Source organism: Neofelis nebulosa, chromosome 3 (assembly GCF_028018385.1).
Source record: "Neofelis nebulosa isolate mNeoNeb1 chromosome 3, mNeoNeb1.pri, whole genome shotgun sequence".
Lineage (NCBI taxonomy): Eukaryota > Metazoa > Chordata > Mammalia > Carnivora > Felidae > Neofelis > Neofelis nebulosa.
The window spans coordinates 129,551,661-129,567,839 of record NC_080784.1 but is presented as its reverse complement, the minus strand read 5'-3'; the positions used below and the strand labels follow the sequence as shown (position 1 = coordinate 129,567,839).

Below are 16,179 nucleotides of genomic sequence, written 5' to 3'. Positions count from 1 at the left end.
ATACAACTAACACATCTGCCTTATTGCATCTCAAACTATAACAGATGTTTCTCCAGCCACTAGACTGAGACACATTAGTTGTTGGAAATTAATAATAATAATAATAATAATAATAATAATAATAATAATAAAAAGAGTTATTTTCTGGCAATCCCCATTAACTAAAGTGTTGGAACAATGGTGCTTTCTAAACTGATAGTGCAAGACCTCTAGTGTCTTTCTAAACCTGCCATTTTCTTTTACCTTTCCACAAGGATTCTGATTGCAGGGTTTTTATGTTGGATAACCTAGTTGTTTGAACTGTAATTTGGACACAGGTGCCACTACTAGGAAAATTCACTAATCATCCTCATGGTAGGCTGTTGCCAATATCATTGTCCAGGACCTCCTTATCAGAGCAAGATGTTTCCTCCAGCCCAACAGCAGTCCCAGTATCCCAACACTAAACCTTATTCCCCAGGCACTGAGTCCTTATTTGAGTCACAAATAGTAGTATCTTCTGTTACTTTAGCTTGATAGAAACATTCCAGTGATCTGGTATTTATTTTACGTATTTTTTTTATTGCAGTTCCTTTCTCTGTGGTGTTAGGCACTCATAGAGCATGGCAGGATGTATAGTAATGCCTCCAATTAGACCCAAAGATTAGAAACACCAAATTTGGGGTGTTCCATTTCATACAATGTCCAGTGAAGTTGAAGACTGGACCATATCCATCCAGAGAATGAGTGGATCTAACCAGGGCATCTCGCTGTCATTCCCCAGAAGTCCAGATATATTCCCTCATAACTAAGCAGCTTAAGCAAGCAGGCCACTGTGTTCCCACCTTGCCAGACAACCTCTCACACATAAAATGAATAGCTGAGATAGCTGGATTTAAACCATGCTGGGACCCCATTACAAAACAAAATTTCTCCTTAAAATGCCAACACATTCTGAATACAATAATCACTTTGTATTGTATCACTCTAAAAGAGAATTCCAATAATAACAGGAGAAACAAAAATAGAGAAACAAACAAAATGGCACTTTAAATTACAGACTAATTCAAGTTGTTTTTCTAGCATTGTTTAATGGACACATATCTTTGTGAATTTTGGATCTTTTAAATACATTACCAGCATTCTCATTATTATTGTTATCCTTTATTGGACTCTAAGCTTCATGGGATCAGGGTCATCATTTATTCAACTTTAAATACTACAACATATGCAACCTAATATGTTGTAATAGGCGGCTCTAAATAAACTATAAACTATAAACTTTAGAGGTGAAAATTTCCCCAAAGAGTCATAATTCTAACTATTTGATTTTGAGGGTTTTAGACATCCTATAACTGATTTAAATAAAGAACTATGTTATATATACCAGGATATACCAAACATGTTCCTTCTTATCTAATTGCAGCCTTTTCCCCTTCCAACTCTATAGAAAATAGTAAAATATAGGGTAAATAATTGCACCTGGGTGTCTGTCAGTTAAGCATCCCACTCTTGATTTTGGCTCAGGTCATGATCTCATGGTCGTGAGGTCCAGCCCAGTGTTGGGCTCAGGGCAGAGCGTGGAACCTGTTTGGGATTCTGTCTCTCTCCTTCTCTCTCTGCCCCTCCCCTGCTTGTGCTCTCTCTCTCGCTCTCTCTCTCTCTCTCTCTCTCTCTCTCTCAAAATAAATAAATAAACTTTAAAAATAAATAAATATCAGGCCTAAGGAAAGGGGAAATTAGAGTAGAAGGTTAAATTTTAGTAGAAAGTACATTATCAAAATATAGATTGGATATTGTGCTATTTCTCTTAATAAAATGATAAACTCCTTGAGGTCAGTGACTATTATAAATTTTATATTCTCGTCAGTATTTGACATAACACCTACATGTGACTGATGCTCAGTAAGTGTTTAATGGTTTCCTTTATTTTATTTGTGCAAAAAGTATAGCCGTTAAAAAAAAAAGGATCGCCTTACATATCATGAAAACATTTTCTGTTTTATTTATGAGAGCCTGCCCAGATGAGAATTTTGACACAATTGTGAAGAACTAGGGAATTGAACCACTCTCAGATTCCTTCACATCCTGGCTGATTTTAAGCACCTGGAGAAATAAACCATTGAAAATAAACCATTGAAAATCCTTTGTGGTGTCCACGGCTAAGTTTGGGCACAGCCTCACAGCTCTCAACATGAACACGAATTTCCAAAATTTAACTTGAGTCCTTGAGGGATGAAATCGGCTTCACTGATACCTCTTTAGAAGGAATGAACTTCAACCTGACATATATTCACTAATTATTATTATTTCTTAATTCTCTTAAAACATAAAAGATGAAAGGCTGAAACTGAATTGTAATTGGCAAAGGAATTTCATACAGGGAAGGCACCTCTTGATTAGCAGCTGTGTAGGCAGAGGGAGGGCTGGGGGTATGGAAATTTGGCTAAGAATTCACACAGAAAAGTGCTTGATGTGCTTCGAAATAGCTCAATCAGGATTCAGCGTGCTGTGAAAGCGCTCAACTGGTGCTCAACTTCCAGCATATTTAAATGAGTTGAAAGCTTACTTTTTAAAAGTACTCAATTGGGAGTGCTCAAGTTGTGGCACCTATTAGTTGAATGCTAACTAAGTTTTCCTTTCATATGGTTCACTTCTCAGTTAAGCAGACAGTTTTGCTCTTCATGGGTTCAGGTTGACCTGGACCTACCAGGAGTCATTGGGAAATCTGCATCTCTTGCGCAGGAGGCAAATCTTCGACCAACCATTCCCATTGCTTTCTCTGGCACATTCTAGCTTCTCTCTTTCTCTCTCTCTCTCAGTCTCTTTCCATCTCTCTTTCTTTGTCTCTCTCTGTCTCTCTTTCTCATGTTTTCACATTATCCTCCTCACTGTTTGGAGCTTTGTCTTGTTTAAAGCTACTTTGAAATGACTAAAATAGCAGTGGTTGCTGTGTAACATGATCTGATATCTTTTTATTCCTGATGAATGGGTTTGTTTTTTTCCCCAAGTGCCTTTTCAATCATTTTGATAACATTGCTTCTCAGAAATGGTTTTGAGCTTTATTTCGAGTTTAAGAAACTATACAGCTTTGTGCTATGTTCCATAATGTCCACTTTTACCTTTGATTAATTCATTACTTTTACCTTAGTCTAATTCATACTGTTTAAGTAGGAAAGATGAGTCCCATAATGTTCTGTATAACAAATAAATAACCCGATTAATTAAATTGCTCAAGATTAAATTTGAGCTATATGTTTTGAGAGTGCACTTTGGGAAAAATATACTACGTCCTTTAATTATCTCACTATTGTTATAAATTGAGATAAAGATTTCAATGGATTCTATTTTCTGTAACAACTTCAAAATCTCATGGGACGATACATTGATGTGTAAGTGCATTTTTAGCACATTTCAATGATCTCATATATTCCTTTTGCAAGTACTTCATTATACATTAAGAAAAATTTTTTGAAGTATATACATATATGTGATAATTAGTCCATGACTGCTGACTTAGGACTGTTGTTCAGTGTGTGTGTGTGTGTGTGTGTGTGTGTGTGTGTGTGTGTTAATGAACTGGATACAAGTATCAGTTGTATCCTATTTACCCTGCACCAATACAAAGTTAGTCTATACCCAGGTGAAGACAGCCTTTGAGAACATTCCCCTTTAAATAAAGAAAAAGCCAAGCCAAAATGTTACCTGTAGAAATACAGTGTAAAAGCTTTTATTTCAGTTTAGTTCTTGACCTCCTGTAATGATGGAGCAAGTTGTTCAAACTAAGGGTTAAAGAAAGTTTAGGTAAATGGAAAGGTAATCTGTATACTTCATGTAACAACTGAAGGAGAATGTGCATTCTTTATTTTCAGGTGAGTAAAATAACATTTTAATTTAGCACCTAGTACATGAGTAATGCATGAGCCTCCTAACACATCTCCCAGCCATCCACTTTCTAAGGCAAAGGTGCCTTCCAGTCCATAAATGTCATTGGAAAGGCCATGGGTTTTGGTGGAGATATTATATAAGGAATTCTCAGGCTGCAGCTTTTGAAAATGTGGGTCATCTAACTCCCCCATTATGATCTGGGTTCTCCAAGCAATCTTCTGGTTTTAGTTGGCTTCCAAATCAGTCTACTGAAGAGGAAGAATAAGTTAGTTAGGTGAACAATTTGTTTAGAAAATAAGTTCAATATAACACTATATGCCAATTATACCTCAGTTTGAAAAAAGGTTATTTTCCAATATAAGTGAAAGAGATAGGAATCTCACTGGAAATTAATAAATTTGCATGAGGGCTTTCTATCACACTGAGAATTTGCGTGATGGAATGGTGCCTAGTTTTCTGTGAGTCTACAGTGCTAATGGCCTGACCTTGGAAGGCGGTGAATTTAGTAAGATAATGACTATCACTCCTTGAAGGCTCTTTTAAGAAAACTTACTGTGGCGCCTGGGTGGCTCAGTCGGTTAAGCATCCGACTTCAGCTCAGGTCACGATCTCGTGGTCCGTGAGTTCGAGCCCCGCGTCGGGCTCTGGGTTGATGGCTCAGAACCTGGAGCCTGCTTCCGATTCTGTGTCTCCCTCTCTCTCTGGCCCTCCCCCGTTCATGCTCTGTCTCTCTCTGTCTCAAAAATAAATAAACGTTAAAAAAAAAATTAAAAAAAAAAGAAAGAAAAGAAAACTTACTGCTTGCCAAAATCATATTTAAAAATTTTTCTTTTTGGATTTCTATTGAATTTATGTGGTGTCTTCACAATAATGCTATGCTCAATTTTATGAGCACAATGAACATTTTATTTCCTTTATGCCGATACTCAAAACTATAGAAGTAAAGACATTTCAATAAAAATTAAAATTTGATATTTTTAGCAACCTGGAGCAGCTTAGGATGATAATATCCAATTAGGAATATCTTTTTTTCTGGAACAAAATCAAGGAAGTATGGCAGTAGAGGGTTCTTCAGAAATTCTACCCAGTGGCTATAAGAGGCAATACCGTGTTATTGCTTTGCTTTAAAATAAAGATAGAAATGCATGCCCCGTTGGCCCTCGCTGTTTGGCATATTGAAACTTGTCTATTAAATTACCCTTTACAGAGTTTCACCATGTTCTCTCTCTCTCTCTCTGAAAATAAAAGCTAATTCAGCTTTTTTATTGTTACGATAGAAAAAAAATAATAGCTAGAATGGGAATTTGCTCTGCAATCATACACTCAAGTGACATATTTACTTTAATAAACCAAGAAGTTATTTAGGTGGTTTGCATCATTTTTAAATGATTATCTTTTTGTACTTACTTGACCTAGTTAGATAATGATGTGCAGATAGATTTGATTCAACTACGCACTAGTAAAGATGTTCAGTGAAGTCTTAAAACAACTGCTTTTAATATTCCTGAACAATAGGAACAGCCTCCTGTGAGGTGTGTGCTGCTTGTTTGCAATCCGCTCTGACATTTTCTGATATTTTCACTACAAACGAGTTCTGTTTTGAAAGCACTTACTAGAGAGCCACTGAATGTGTGTTGTCCATTGAGCACTACTTACTTTTGTTGATTTGTTATTTTCAGTTGTTGGGGGCCAAGATTAAGAAATGATTGAGAAGGCCTCAGTGTATGTCATTCGATGGCTATACAAGATCATTTTTTTAAACTTTTAAATAGTATCTTTTCTCAATTAGGATTTTGTAATGTCTTATTAATATGCAAATGCATGTTATGACTGTGTTTTTCCTCTACTGTATGATCTGCTATCCAACTGAAAATTAATAAAGGCTCTCAACTGGTCCTAAAGTTTTCATCAATATGAGCAGATGTTGCTATTGTTTGTTTGACTGGAGCATTTACTTTGAAAGATATCATCTGAGCTTGAAAATAAGCTGTAGTCCTGTTTTTGTATAATAGTGTCAGGAAAATGTTTTGTTTTGTTTTGATTTCAGTGGCAAATCAATCGTAGTTTTCTGATCATTTTTAGAATGTGAGTTTAAGACAGAAGTCATACTTGCTTTTTGGTGTTTAGATGAATGTCTAGTCAACAACAACAAAACACTTGTTATATGTGAGTCAAATGACCATGTTTCTATAGCAGTGCTTTTTATAAACTATTGGCTGGGTTAAAATTTCAGTCATTTTATCCATTTTGTAAAAATCAAGCTGACATATAATGCAAACTGTATGCCACCATTCTAACCAATTACACATTGTTCTGAGAATGATAACACTTGTGTAGAATAGATCTAATTATTATTCCCATTTTATAGATGCAGAAGCAAAGGGACAAGAAGATATATAGCTTTTGCAAGATCACACTGTGGACTGTAACCCAGGCAGCCTGCCTCCACAGTCTGTGCTTCGAACTGCTATTTTATGCTGTGTTAAAAATTCTGAGTATCTCCATCATTCCCCTGTGAAGGCTAGCCTTTGTCTGTTCTTAAAGGAGCTCCTGTCTTAACACTAGGACAGTGGATTTTCCACCAGTTTTATTATTATTCTTTGACTGAAAATCTAGTCAACGTTTCTGAGGGACATGCACCCAAAAAAGAGAAGAGAGAGGGGCACCTGGGTGGCTCGGTCGATTAAGCGTCTGACTTCAGCTCAGGTCATGATCTCATAGTTTGTGAGCTCAAGCCCCACGTCAGGCTCTGTGCTGACAGCTCAGTCTGGAGCCTGCTTCAGATTCTGTGTCTCCCTCTCTTTCTCTGACCCTCATCCACTCACACTCTGTCTCTGTCTTTCTGTCTCTCAAGAATAAATAAACACTAAAAAAATTTTAAAAAATTATTTCAAAAAGAGGAGGGGGGGGGAGAGGTTCACAAATTAGTTAATGCCATGCCACTCCTGAATATCAATGGGATAAAAATATTGTACCAGCCTATTTATGTCATTTAGTCTTAAAATTTAAAACTGTTAACCAAAAAAATCATTAAAAATCTTAACATCTGGTGTAAATACTTATTGCAATATCTTTGTTTATTATCTTACACATACTAGAATAAATCACTTGAATAGAGCATTCATAAAAGTTATATACCCATTATAAATGCTAGAAAATGGAATTCCAAAGGAGAGAATATAGAAATAATCTATTGTTGAGGCAAATTTACCTCTTTAAAGATACCTTATTGTTCTATAACAAAGTATAATAGTAAGTGAATAGAACTTCATTAAATTTTTGAGATGGTTCCTTCAACTGAGCAAAACATTTGAACTAGTGATTTTCAGGGTAGAGAATGCTGTATAAATCTTAAAGGCAAAGTAGCTTCTTTTATTACATCACCAAAAGTATTAAAGCCTTATTTTTTTTAATATGTTGATAAAGAAAGGGCAGTATGGCCTCTTCCATTGGGTAGTTTATAATCTAAAGTTGTTGATTATGACACAGACAAAAATTAATATAAAGCTGTAAGTATATGCAGAGAAGATAAAATGTCTAATTGTTTAAAACCTTGGAAATGGGGTACCTACGTGGCTCAGTCAGTTAAGGGTCTGACTTCGGCTCAGATCATGGTCTCATGATTTGTGGGTTTGAGCCCCCAGTCAGGCTTTGCTGACAGCTGAGAGTCTGGATCCTGATTTGGATTCTGTCTCCCTCTTTCTCTCTCTCTCTCTCTCTCTCTCTCTCTCTCTGTCTTAAAAATAATAAACATTAAAAAAATTAAAATCAAAAATAAATAAAACCTTGGAAATTATTTTAGTTTTTAAAATTCTAAATAATGAAATTTTGGCTTATAAATGTTACCAATTGAGCCAGTTGATATTTGGCAAAGTCACGTTTAACCCTTCTCAAGTTTCAGTGGGAAATCAACATTTTGCAGTTTTCTTCTCTTAGGCAGATGGTTATAGCAAAGCTCCATCCAGAGTTTATTTGTCCCTTGAATGCTTGGGGAAAAAAAAGGACTAAACGTAAAATAAAATAAGCCTTTGAATTATTTTAGAATTTTTATAGGCATCATGATGATTACTATGCAGAATGATGCCTTGCCCTTGAGAAATTTGCATTTTACATTAAGCAAACTGCCAATTTATGCTATTGCTGCTTTGAGGTGACATAAACATACCACAGGCACCCTGCCTTTTAATTTTTTTTATGTTTATTTATTTTTGAAAGAGAGAGAGACAGAATGCTAGCAGGGGAGGGGCAGAGAGAGGGAGACACGGAATCCAAAACAGGCTCCAGGCTCTGAGCTGTCAGCACAGAGCCCAATGGGGGCTCGACCTCACAAACTGCGAGATCATGACCTGAGCTGAAGCCAGTCGCCCAACTGACTGAGCCACCCAGGCACCCCTACCACAGGTGCCCTGCCATTTAGGTCCAAAAGGAACCCAAAAAACTCCTCTGTCAATATTATTCATGCAAGTGACAAATAATCTCCAACTTATGTAGTGAAGCAAGTAAACAGAGTACAGAGTTTGTTGTGACAGAAACAATAGTATATGGATGCACAGCTGAGGCTGGGATACAGAGTGAGATGCCAGTGAGACATGCAGTTTAGGTATCCTGCTCTGGTTGGTGTACCATCTACAAGATATGAAATATATTCCACTTGAAACAAATGAGCTTCATCTCTATGAGACAAAGTATCATGGGAATGTTTTAAGTATATTTAATAATATTTTATCCTGAAACCCAAACTTGTGGGACCACTTAAGAGTTTCTACATTTTATATTTATCTGTCTCAAGGGTAGCATTTTAGAAATTAAAAGTCAAATTTAATATAATTAGAAAAAGAAGTACAGTTTCTGAAACTATGCACCTGTTTTGTAATCCACATCAAGTTGGGGTTTTTGGTACTGACCGTAAAAGTTTAACAATAATTTCTTCTTAATTTAGTACCTAAAGATATTTGAGCTTTATTTTTGAACCACATTTACATCATAATTCACACACACAAGATTATGGCTAGATGTAACAGATTTATGAAAATAATCATATACATATCGTTGACTAATTTGAGGACTAGGTAGAATGAACTTAAAACTGGAAAAACATTAACAGTAGTGGCCATGAAGATTTGCTGGAAAGGTTTCGTAGGAAGGAATGAAAAGAAATCATGAAGGATGGTTATTATAATACCCCTTTTTAAGCAAGAACAATCTAAGGTAAGAGAGGTCATATCACTACCACAAAAATCACATGATGACTAATAAATGAATGAACAGCCACTTCATATCTGACTGAGTATACATATATTGTCTGTACACACACACACGCGAACACACACACACACACACACACACACACACACACACACACACATTCCTGGTTTGTGCCTGACACCATTCTTATCACTGCAGATACTACAGTAGTAAAAAAGAAAGACGATGGGTCGCCTGGGTGGCTCAGTCAGTTAAGCGTCTGACTTCAGCTCAGGTCACGATCTTGCAGTCCATGAGTTCAAGCCCCGCATCAGGCTCTGGGCTGATGGCTCAGAGCCTGGAGCCTGCTTCCGATTCTGTGTCTCCCTCTCTCTGCCCCTTCTCCGTTCATGCCCTGTCTCTCTCTGTCTCAAAAATAAATAAACGTTAAAAAAAATTAAAAAAAGAAAAAGAAAAAGACGACTTTATCCTTTCACTTAATTTATCTTATGATGCATCAAAGCAAAACTAAACAAGGTAACAAAATATTTTGATATTCCTAATGCTATAATTAAACAAAACAACGGGGAATTTCTTTCCAAGGGAATGATATGCTTTTGTAACCCAATAAGTACAATATCCTACACAGTTTATGTTTACTATTAACAACACTTCACAGAGTTACACCCTATGCAATTTATGCCTTTATAGTCTGACTCTATAGGTTCTATATGAATTTTCTGTGTGACCTTGAGCCTGTGTGAGCCTCAATTTCTCCACTGACAAAATGGAGTTGATATTAATTGTTACCAGAATTAAAGAATTAAATCTAAAAACACTTAAAATAATTTCAGATATCTGATAAAACTCAAGTGTGTGCTATTCTTGTTCTTCTTCCTATTTTTACATGTGCCTGTTATTAACCATGATTGAAAATACTGTTAAGCCATAATTGTTTTTGATGTTGGTGAACTCTTGGTATAGAGTGTCACAAACACTAGGTAAATTAGGGTTTCAGTATCTCTAAGAACATCCCGAGTGAACCTAGTCAAGATTCTCTCTGATTATGATATGCTTGAACTTCCATAAAGTTTTGTACATCTTAGCGTCTTTCTTATTTGCTATTCTCTGAACTCTTATTGATATATGATGCCCTCGTGCTCTATTACAGAAAAGCTTACTGATCCAAATGAACCACTAATCCCTCTTCAAATCTTTATATGGCTGCATTATAGTATATCCAGCCAAAATATTTAACACATTAATTTGCCTCTCATATCCTAACCTAAATGCTACCCTTAACTTCTTATTTTCAAATAGCCTCATGAATCTTCACTTCAGATGCCATTCTAACCACTCCCCCAGTTAATTATACCTCTAGGGTGCCTGGGTGGCTCACTCAGTTAAGTGCCTGACTTCGGCTCAGGTCATGATCTCATAGTTAGTGAGTTTGAGCCCTGCGTCGGGCTCTGTGCTGAAAGCTTAGAGCCTGGAGCCTGCTTCACATTCTGTGTCTCCCTCTCTCTCTGACACTACCCCACTCACTCTCTCTCTCTCTCAAAAATAAAAAAAAAAATAAATAAATAAAAATAAATCATACCTCTATCCACTGAGTTACTAAAATCAGACAGTCGGGAGTCATCTTCCTTTTTCATACTTCATATGACCTCCCTGTTCTCTCAGGTCTCTTCCTCTCCATCTCCCTGTTGCCACCACCCTTGTTAAGGAATCTGTTAACCCTCAATTTCTCTTGTCTGGCTTATTACTTCAGGTTGCTAACTGCTCCCATTTCCTTCCAAAACTCTTTCCTAAGTGATGCCCAGGTAATCTAATTTTTTTAACGTTTATTTGTTTTTTGAGACAGAGAGAGACAGAGCATGAATGGGGGAGGGTCAGAGAGAGAGGGAGACACAGAATCCGAAACAGGCTCCAGGCTCTGAGCGGTCAGCACAGAGCCCGACGCGGGGCTCGAACTTACGGACCGCAAGATCATGACGTAAGCTGAAGTCAGACGCTTAACCGATTGAGCCACCCAGGCGCCACTATCTTTCTAAAATGCAAGGATTAGGGGCATCTGGGTAGCTCAGTCAGTTAAGTGACTGACTGTTGACTTTGGCTCAGGTCATGATCTCACAGGATAGAGCCCTGTGTCAGGTTTTGCGCTGACAATGCAGAGACTGCTCGGGATTCTCTGTCCTGTCTTTCTCTCTCTCAAAATAAATAAATATAATTTTTTAATAAATATTAAATAAAATAAAATACAGGGTTATATCAAAGCTTTACACAAAATATTTTAATAGTTCTTTATTATCTTTAGGATAGTCTCCTTACAGATGAATACAAATCGTTTCTACCTTTATCTCCTTCTATTGTCTCAGATTTACTCAATACTTCTTATATTTCACTGAGAAATTCTTTGCTCCCCTACTTATCCTTCAAGATTCAAGTTGTGTAAATCAGGATTCCAATCAGAAAGAGTTGGAACGCTCAAATTATTAAAATTTCTCAAGAAGGGTATATTACAGTGGGTCTCTTTGTAAAAGTTTAGGCAGAGTGTGGGTGATATACAGTTAATGCAATAATTGGAGCTAATAACACAGTGAGAGATATTGCAATCCCAGACCTAAAGTGGTAAGGGGAGGTACTGATTATCTGAAGTTGGAAGGAAAGGAAATTATGTAGACAAGCCTGACTGGAGAGTCCAGTGCCCGCAGAGCATAGCAGCTTGCAGGGAGGGAGTCAGGAGAATAAGATACACTGGACACATTCTTCTTCCTTATTCAAAGCCAGCTCCAGGCCTCCCTTTTGGCTGAACCTCCTTAGAGTCAGAGGCTTGGGAGCCATTTACATGATCCACATAATCTGCCAGGTCAGAAAGCTAGAGGGAAAACGGTAGAGATAGAACTGGAAAGTTAAGAGGCGCCTGGGTGGTTCAGTTGGTTAAGCATCTGACTCTTGATTTCAGCTCAGGTCATAATGTCAGGGTTTCTTGAGTTGGAGCCCTGCATGGGATCTGTGCTGACATTGCAGAGCCTGCTTGAGATTCTCCCTCTTTCTCTGCCCCTCCCCAGCTTGCACTCTCTCTGTCCCTTCTCTTTCAAATGAATTAAAAAAAAAAAAAAAAAAAAAAAAAAAAGAATTGGAAAGCCAAATGAAAGGTTCCTTAAGCAAAGATTTTCCAGATTCTTTCCACATTAGTGTTTGTATTTGTTCTTCCTGACCCCCCAGGTCGCGCGACGCAATGTGGAGGACCTAAATGGATTCTATACACTGCATACACAGGATGTTTGCATCACAGCTGAGGAACCCACACTTAGGGAACCTAAATCTTTTATAACAGGATGTAAGAAAACATGCTTTTCACCCCAAAGGTGAATAATATTTTATTTATTTTTTTTTTAATTTTTTTTTCAACGTTTTTTATTTATTTTTGGGACAGAGAGAGACAGAGCTGAACGGGGGAGGGGCAGAGAGAGAGGGAGACACAGAATCTGAAACAGGCTCCAGGCTCTGAGCTGTCAGCACAGAGCCCGACGCAGGGCTCGAACTCACGGACCGCGAGATCGTGACCTGGCTGAAGTCGGACGCTTAACCGACTGCGCCACCCAGGCGCCCCAATATTTTATTATATTGATAGTAAATATTTCTTCCCTTCGTTCTGGAGGCAGATATCACCTCTGTCACCAAGGTTGTTTGCCATACAAACATCCTTGCAAAGATATTTTGCAACAAAAGGGCAGTCAGTGCCTTGTTCATAAGTTATGCAAAAATGCAAGTAATCCATGGAGAATTGTCTCTGACAATGTGATATATTCAATTTCAACTTTTTCATTTTTATCCAAGGAAATCTAATTCCCTTTGATTGTATTTAAAGTAAGAACAGATATGCATTTGAACTGTAAGTGAAATAAGTTTATGCTAATACTGGTTGAATCAATCTTATATTTTTTTTTTATTCTTTATGAGATTACATTAGAGAAAAAAATCTTCTGATGAAAAATATGTTAAAACCACTGGTTTAGAACAGGACATAAGGACAAGCTACTTAGATGAGTTTATTTCTGCATTACAACTGCAGATTTCACTCTTAATTGCCACATCCTTTGTTGATTGTTTCATAAATATACACGAGTTTGCACAAAAATTAAAACATTCTAGTGATAGTTATGGATTGAATGGGGTCTGTGTTGCAGCTTATGTTACCATCCTGGTAACATAAGGCATGGAATAGAGGACATAAACTATGTATATTAAGTGGAAGTGCAAAAAAAAAAAAAAGATTTCTACCATGTTTCATGTGCATGTAAATTCTAGTTTACTTATTTGAAATTTGATAAAGATGACAATTTGGCACAATGTTTATTATTGCATTACATTTTAAAGTGATATATCTAACTTATGAATTTAATAAACATTGTATATATCATTAAGTTCTACTATTTTATTTTATGGCCAAGTTTCATTTAAAAAAATTTCTTTACATTTATTTATTTTTGAGAAACGGAGAGACAGAGCACAAGTGGGGGAGGGGCAGAGAAAGATTGGGACACAGAATCCAAAGCAGGCTCCAGACTCTGAGCTATCAGCACAGAGCCCGACATGGGGCTTGAACCCACAAACTGTGAGATCATGACCTGAACTGGATTCAGACACCTAACCGACTGAGCCACCCAGGCACCCCCCAAGTTTTCATTTTTATAAGACTTGAAGCCAGTATTAAAACTTTCTAGGAGCAATTATGCCTTCTTTAACTGCTCTACTTCAGAATAACATCTAAATACAGCTAGTTATCTCTGAGGGGAGTGTGGCAATACCTTTTGTTTGTCTGCCTTTTATTCTCATTGCATATGAGCTATGCTCCAAACATAAGTAATTTCGTTGAAAAAATAATTGTCTGGGAAGTTCTTTTTTTTTTTTTTTATTTTTAAGAACATTACAAGTTTTTGAGGTACTCAATCGAGCACATTTGAGGAATTTAGTTATGAACAACTAGAGACCAACATAATAATATAATATATTTCCTCTAATGCAACATTAGCATGCGTCCGAATCACCAGGAAGGTTCGGTAAAACACAGATTCCTCGGCCCCAGCCCCAGAGTTTCTGAGTCAGTAATACCAAAGAATTTGCATTGCCAGGAGATGCTCACTGCTGGTCCAGGGACCACACTTTGAGAAAAAGTACTCAAATGATGAAAATGAAGATGATGAAGATGAGGTAATTCAACCTGCATGTTGTTCCGGTGGTTGGCAATCTGCTAGATTCTTTGCGTATAGAAGCTCGTTATGTCTCAGGAGTCTTTATCTTTAATGATAAAACTGAAGCTGAAGGAGCTTAAATAAAATGCCCAAGATCACCACATTGAAAAGTCCAAGAAGCCAGTGTTCATTCCGGGCCTTTCTGACTTCATTTCCTTTCATTCTTTGTTTCACAAAGAGTAGAAAACTTATCTACAGAAAAGAAAAAAATTGTCACACGGGGTGGCGGGAGGGAGGAAGAACTGTACAGTCCATCAAGACCTTTGTGTCTAAAAACAGATGGAAGATGTACACTGTGATTCAGGAGAGCCAGGTGTATGTAACCTGTGGCTTCTAGTAAGGGGTGAGAAGTTTCCTGTGTGGGAACTAGCACTTGTAATTTAATTCCTCTAATGAGTCAGAGGCAGTTCAAAGTCATGCAAAGCCCAGAAGCAACCTGCAAATGACAAGGTGGAAGATAAACACCAAATCAGGTCAAAGAAGGATTTCTTCATAGTTTTCATATTTAAAAATAAATGGTTTCTGTTACTTAGGGTAAATAACAATATTTCTTCATCAAAATACTGGAGACTGAAATGGCATACTCTCTGTGCTTGTGCCCAATAAAAGTCTAAAATGATGTATTTGCTAGAGTACCCATAAAAAGCATCATTAATCATCTGGTTCCAGTGACAAGGGCAAAGACAGAGTATCAGGGGGAAATGAGAACTTGGAGGATAAGCCTTAAAATCTGAACTATAGGCCAAAACAAAAATATCACTGTCTGTCCTGCCTTTACATTAACTGACTATATCCGTGTTCATTGAACACACCAATCTTGTTTCTCACTTACAGATATTGCAATATCTGTTTCCTCTTCCCAGGATGCTTTTTGTTCTGAGTTCCACAAAGGTCATTCCTTCTTGCATTCTGATTTCAAATGTTGCAACCTCAGGGAGGCACATCCCTGATCAGCCATACCCCATAGCACTTAATCACCATATGTTGCAACATATATTTTCATTATTTTTTAATTATCTTTTCCTTCAACCACTATAATTTAAAAAAAAAGACTGATAAAAAGGAATTTTTGCCTATTTCTTGCTACTGTGATTCTAGCATTTAAATAGTTTCTAGCAACTATTAGGCTTTAAATAATTATTTCTTTATTTTTTTAATGTTTATTTACTTTTGAGAGAGAGAGAGTGAGCACATGAGCAGGGGAGAGACAGAGAGAGAGGGAAAGAGAGAGAATCCCAAGCAGGCTCTGCGCTGTCAGCACAGAACCCAAAGTCCATCTCAAACTCATGTATGGTGAGATCAGGACCTGAGCTGAAACCAAGAGTCAGATGCTTAACCAACTGAGGCATCCAGGCACCCATAATTATTATTTATTTTTAATAAATTAATGTAGGAGGGGTGGAGGAAAGAACTAAATTTTTAAAAAGAAAAAAGAACATATAGAAATTGCAGTACTTGAACTCTGAATGATTAATCATAGGATTTTCAAAGATTGAATCTGCACTGAGTTCCTAGGCTAACAGCTCTCCACACATACACTCTTTCCATTATGGTCTTCTGTCTGCAGCGATGACCTAATGTAATTAATGTACATGTATAATTATAGTTTCTTTTTACTCCCCTCACCCCTACCTTTTCTCTCAGTGCTCAAGATAGACAAAGAGGTATACATAAGCACAATAATCGTGAAAACTGCCAACAAATACCCAGTTGAAAATGTGGTCAAATTTTTTTAAAAATAGATTGAAGCACTTGAAAGATAATTTACTCAGCCCCACAAATGGTACAAACTGTGTATATATTTTAATTCTATCTCTCCCCTCTTACAGAAAACCCTTTAAGAGCCCAACTGCATGTTTATATTCTTGTA

General features: G+C 37.0%; 1 protein-coding gene across 2 annotated transcripts in view; it reads left to right on the top strand.

Annotated features, from left to right (window-relative positions):
- The window catches only part of GRID2 (glutamate ionotropic receptor delta type subunit 2), a 1,468,772-nt gene that overhangs the window by 803,931 nt on the left and 648,662 nt on the right, over positions 1–16,179 (top strand). The window lies entirely within an intron of this gene.